Source organism: Alligator sinensis, unplaced genomic scaffold (assembly GCF_000455745.1).
Source record: "Alligator sinensis unplaced genomic scaffold, ASM45574v1 scaffold388_2, whole genome shotgun sequence".
NCBI classification, from domain to species: Eukaryota; Metazoa; Chordata; order Crocodylia; family Alligatoridae; genus Alligator; species Alligator sinensis.
This window is the reverse complement of record NW_005842102.1, coordinates 954604-960215: the sequence shown is the minus strand read 5'-3', so window position 1 is coordinate 960215 and position 5612 is coordinate 954604. Positions and strand designations below refer to the sequence as shown.

The window sequence follows — 5612 nt, the reverse complement described above, 5'->3', positions numbered from 1 at the left end:
GTGTGTTTTGTCAAATGGCTGCCTCCTACTTAAGCATGCATGGGTGTAAACCGAAACCCTCGGGAAACACAGCTGCTTAACCCCCTAACGCCTTTCACGGAGGCCTCTTTCTCTTTGGCAGCACCCCTTTGCCTTGAGGTTCACTATCTGTGTTTGGTCTAAGTGTGAAAAGCAGCTGTCAGTGCATTAAAGTTGAGGTGCACAAAGCAAGGTTAGATTCACCCACCCACACCCCTACCTCAGTGTCCAGGTTTCTTTCTTTCCATCTTGTTGCAAGAGGATAGATTTTTTTCTTTATTTAAAAAGTAATGTAAATCTGTGACATTTTCCCCCGGGTCGATTCCAGGGGAGTATTTCCTAAGGGCCTGTAGGACAGTTGAGCACCTCATGGAAGAGGATGCAAAAGCCTGGAGGATTACCACCAACTGGCTCCCATTACAATTACAGGAAGGTTTTGATCACTGTGGCCAGTGAGTGACCAAAGTGGGGGGGAAAGGGAGATAGCAGTGAAAATCTGCACAGCATTAATCCACGTCTATGCAGTCACTTACCAAGCACAGCAGTGGTGCCTTTGCTCACTCCACACAGCTCTGGGAGGGCTTCTTCCTAAACTGGAAACAGAGTCACTATGTCCAGGCAGTGTCCCAGGTGGGCTGATTAGTATGGGGCCTGGCTAATTGACACTGAAACTCAGCTGCACTAATTACTCTGCCTAGCACCGTGTGTGGATGTGGCTTCCCTGCTTCTAGTTTAGAAGGCAATGCACTCAGAGTGGTGTGGGCACACTGGAGGGCACTGCCACCAGAGACAGTGCTCTTCCCATATTGACGTGCCCCCAGTCTACCAGGCAATAATGAGGTGCCAAAGGGGATGACGGAACCGCCTAAATAACCAAGCATTTGGTTACTCACCTACGTGGTATGTACGGGCTCGGCCTCCAAATCAGAACCTCCCAAACCCCCAAACGCTGGAAGCTGCGGTGGGAACGGAGCGGGTGATGGAAAATTCTGGATGTGCCCTGTTAACCTTCCTACTGAGCCATCTCCTCTTTTCTGTTGCATGAGACAGGACACTGGGACAGACGGACCTATGGTCTGACCCAGTAAGTGCCAGTTCTTATTTCCTTCTCTGCTGTCCACACACTTGACACCATGCAAGACTGAGTTCTTTGGGGCAGGCACCATCTGTCTTTGATTAGATGACTGCACCATACCCAGCCTCGTGGGATAACAATCTGCTGGCTCTATCATAAATAGTATTGTAGATGGGGGAAGAAAAAGCTCTTGAAAGGTATCAGCTAAAAAAATAAAAATAGCAATGAATCTGAACTTTGTATGGGCCTTTCTCCCATAGATCTCTAAATGCCAATACAGGTATATTCACAGACAGGTGAAGAACAAGCATCCTTTTCACAGGTATAATCTGCACCTGAAAAATACACCGTAGGAGCAAATCCAGGTACTTCATCCTCCTGCCCTGCACTTGTGCTGGGGCACTGCAAGGCACAGGGCTCAGAGCTGCACCTGCGAGCAAAAATAAAGATGCTGCATTCACAAGAGCAGTTAGTGCCCATAAAAAGGAACCCCATCCTGAAAACATGCCCTTGAAGCTCACAAGATCCCACAAGACTGATTAACTTCATTGGCAGGGAAAGGGAAAGTCTCTTCCCACCATAACCTCGTGAGTCAGTGCCAGGATCAGGGATCAGACATGGGAATACCGATTTTTAGTCCCTTATTCTAACCACTAAACATGCTTCCCATATCCATTAACTTCAGTATTAATCAAACGAAGCAATATGGTGTCCAAGATTAGACAGCAGACGATGCAACAGCTTAGAGCACTGCACTTCCTCTCTCAAAATGGCTCTCTCTGCCCCTGCTATTATCGCTACATCATGTTCCTTCCCAGTTTGAGAGCAGACATGAGGTACATAGAAGAGTGTCGCTCCCACCATAAGATCACTGGTGTCCCTAACTCCACTGACGTCAGTCAGGTTATGCTAGGGGGAAGTGTGACTCGCAGCATGCAAAGATACCCCCCTCCTTACCCGTGCAGATCATATACACCCTCCTCCACAGATGGTACAACAAGCAATCAGAAGCAGGGAACAATTTCCCCCTGTTATCGAGCCGATTCTCCAGTTGATACAAAAGAGATTTGTATTGATGTGGACGCTTTGACACTTTGGCACAAATTTCCACCAAGGTCCAACAGATCATGAGGCCATTCTTTATTGCTAATTAGAAAATATTCCATTGAAAAACACCTTTCAGTTCCCATTTCATTTATGTTTTGGGGTATGGGAGTGATAAAAGGAACTGAATACATTCAGAGAAAATATGACAAAGGCAGACGATAACATGCTAAACCCTATTGAGAGGTGAGAAAAGAACAGATTAAAAAGTAGGGAATTATTGAAATACAGTGAAACAATGAGTAATGACCTGAAACTCAAACTGGTTAGGGGTTAAAAAGGAAGGATGATCTTCTGGTTCAGACAGTGGGATAGAGGACACCATTTTCCATTCCTGGCTCTGCTACAAACTTCCTTTGTGACCTTAGGGAAGTCACAGGGGCGCCAGACTTTCAGACAGGTAGTGCTCCCACATACACAGCTGGACAAAGCTCAGACTAGCATGCTGGGTCCTGAGCTCATTTGGAAACCAGGACCTACTTATCTGCCTTATTTCCCAACCATCTGAAATCAGAGCAATAATATGAGTATTCTGGGCTACTTAAATTTTCACAAGTTCTTCAGGGCTGGGACTGTAACTTGTTATAGATTTGTAAATGGCCAAACACAGTGGGTCCTGTAGATGCTACTACTGTAGTACAAATAAAGAAGAAGAAACAACAAAAAGCAACAGGATCAATTAGATAATGAATAATTTGCTACATAAAACACTAGGTGTCAGATCCTATTCTGCCTGTCAGATACATAAGTACTGTCACAACCCAAGGGTGTGGTTTTGTTTGTGTGCGCTTCGGCACTGCTAAATTATTTCCCGCCACTCGGAGCTTTCTTTGCAGGGCGCATTTCTTAGTTGTAAAGAGAAATGCACGGTGCAAAGGAGTTCCCGCCATTCGCATGCAAATTTGTGTCCCACTATTGGCCAGTTCTAAATTATTCCCATGGGGCGGCTAGCGATTGGCTTGCTAGCCACATAAGAGGCTTGAGCGGTTTCCACCCAAGTTGGAGAACTCCGAGGAGAACCCCCGCAAGGGAGAACTCCACAACCATCTGGAGGAGGAGAACTTCACGTCTTGTGAAGATCTCTAAGCCCTGCGGAGCCTATCGAACCCAGCGCAGGCTATAGGGGTCTGATCAACCTCTGGCCTCTCCCTGTCGCCGAACCCCTTCCCTGCGCGCAAGTTCCACGGAGCCTAGCAAACTTCGTGTGTGTATCCAGAGCTCTACCCGGGTTCAAGTCTTGCAGGTTTATCTTCCTGTCGCTGAAAACCCATTGCGACGTACTCTCGTGTTTTGCATCTTCCCATTGCCGAAAACCCTGCGACGTACTCTCGTGCCCTGCAGGTTCGAGTTTTGTTTTGTTTTGTTTTGTAGCTGCAACTCAAGCAAGTTTTCCTGCCTGCACCGCGACCATCTTCGGTGTAAGTAAAATAATCTTTAATCAACCGCTAAGCGTCCGTGCCTAATTCTAGCCCGCCGGCCTGCATTCCCCGACCCAGCGTGTCCGGGCTGCTGGCCACAGCCCGCCGCGCGCAGGCCCCCGAGGGCCTCGGACCGCTCCCGGCCCACACAAGTACCACATAATGCACAACATGGATGGGTGCTCTTCCACCTTGCTACTTCTTGTGAGTTGGTCGTGAGGCCCAGATTAAGGTGACTTTCAAAAGCAGACACAGTACCAGCTTTTCAGTGACTCAAGCAGGCTGGAATAGGATTGCACTTAGATGCCCACAAGGTGGGATAGGATCTGGCCCCAGAGATGTTAAAGAAAATGCCTGAAATTCAAGAATACAGCAGTGAGGTGGACTTGGCCATTTCCTACCCTCATGTCCAGGGCTCTGCAAGACTGATTACAGAGAGGTGGAAGTGGCAATAAGTTGGCCATGCCAGGGCAAGAGAAGGACTGATGAAGTGGATTAGAGACCAGTGTGCAATAAATGTGACAAAAATAAGACCAGCTGCTGATGAACATGGGAAGACAAACCAAGCAGAGGTCCCTTGCAGGACCCCACTGGTCATATTCATCTTCGATGCATTTCCACCACCACCTTCCACGGTAAGCTCTTCACCTCCCTAGGGTCTAAGTGAGGCTGTGACAAAAGACTCAGAAAGGATAGTCCATTGGTTTTGAGCACTAGTTCTTGATTCAGGAAATGCAGGTTCAATTCCCTCCTCCACTGTGACTTCCTCAATGTGCTTAGGCCCTCTTACCTCAGTTTCCCACCTGCAAAATGGGGCTTGGAGCATATCCCTATTTAAAAAAATGGTGCTGTGAGGATAAATACATTAAACAACCTACACCCCTTAAACATAGTGAAGTGCTCAGATTCTACAGTATTGGGAATCAGATATATACTCTGGATACATTCTTCCCCTCACATTTTTGGCAAAAAAATCCCTTGTGATAGAGGTGGAGGTGACTTGGAGAATCCTATTAGAAACCTATTCTCATTCCCTCTGAGCCGGACTGATGCTGAGAATTGTTAGTAGAAGAACCAATCAGTCAGTGGTAAACCCAAAACGAAGGAGAAATGAGTAGAACTGGGATATTCCCCTGCTCTCCTTCACCTGGGATGACTAAGGGGTGCGGTTGCAAAGAAAACCTCAGTGACAGGAAGACAAGAGATCTGGATTCCCAAATGTTTGCAAAGACAACAGCTGCCAGTGAGATGCCACCGTGCTCCTAGGTAAATGAACATCTGAGCTCCAAAAGCCTAACAGGTGCTGGAGAAGCAATGATTTCAGAAGAAAGGGAAGTGGATCTAAATGGGTGGTAGGTGCTGAGTAGGTAAAAACGAGGTCCTGACTAGCACAGGTAGGAGTTAATGAATGCACAACATCCAAAAAGTTCCTCGTGGCTGGGAATCTGCAAACAAAGAGAGCTTGTAGACACCAGAGGTGCCTTGACGCTAACAGGTTTCAACGAGTAAAGGGAGCGTTCCTGGAGCAAGTGACAACAGCTGCTATGAAGAAGTCTAATGAAGGCCCCAAGGGAATCTGCTGCAGATCAAGTTCAGTCTTCCTGTTTATTGACAGAGATAATGGTGGCTTGGTAGGCTGGACTTGACTCTGGAGGAAAAGCTGGAGAAGTGTGAGCTGCTACTGCAGGCTCAGAGAAGTGAAGAAACAAATAGTAGAGACAAGGCACGTTGAAACCCCACGAGAGAGAGGTGGGAACTGCAGAAAGCCTCTGAGGAACGTGGCTTGGGGAGGAGGGAGCTTGGGACCTGCATGAAAAGCAGAAAAGACGTGTAGTAGTGACCAGAGATGGAAACCGAATAGCACACGGCAGAGTTTCAGCCCAGAGAAAAGGACCCGTGCTGCCAGAGTGACAGAGGCGAGAGGGAGACAGAGGCACTTGCTGGCCAAACGGCGAAGAATCATCACAAAGCCAGGCCTGACTCCAGCAGAGAGGAAA

The 5612-nt window shown here is 47.6% G+C and overlaps 1 long non-coding RNA gene across 1 annotated transcript in view; it reads right to left on the bottom strand.

Annotated features, from left to right (window-relative positions):
• The window catches only part of LOC102384856, an 8267-nt gene extending 7676 nt beyond the window's left edge, over positions 1-591 (bottom strand). Inside the window, exon 1 of the long non-coding RNA XR_323921.1 lies at positions 552-591. This is a non-coding gene — a long non-coding RNA (uncharacterized LOC102384856). The remainder of the gene's footprint in view (positions 1-551) is intronic.
• Between the last annotated feature and the right edge of the window lie 5021 nt (positions 592-5612).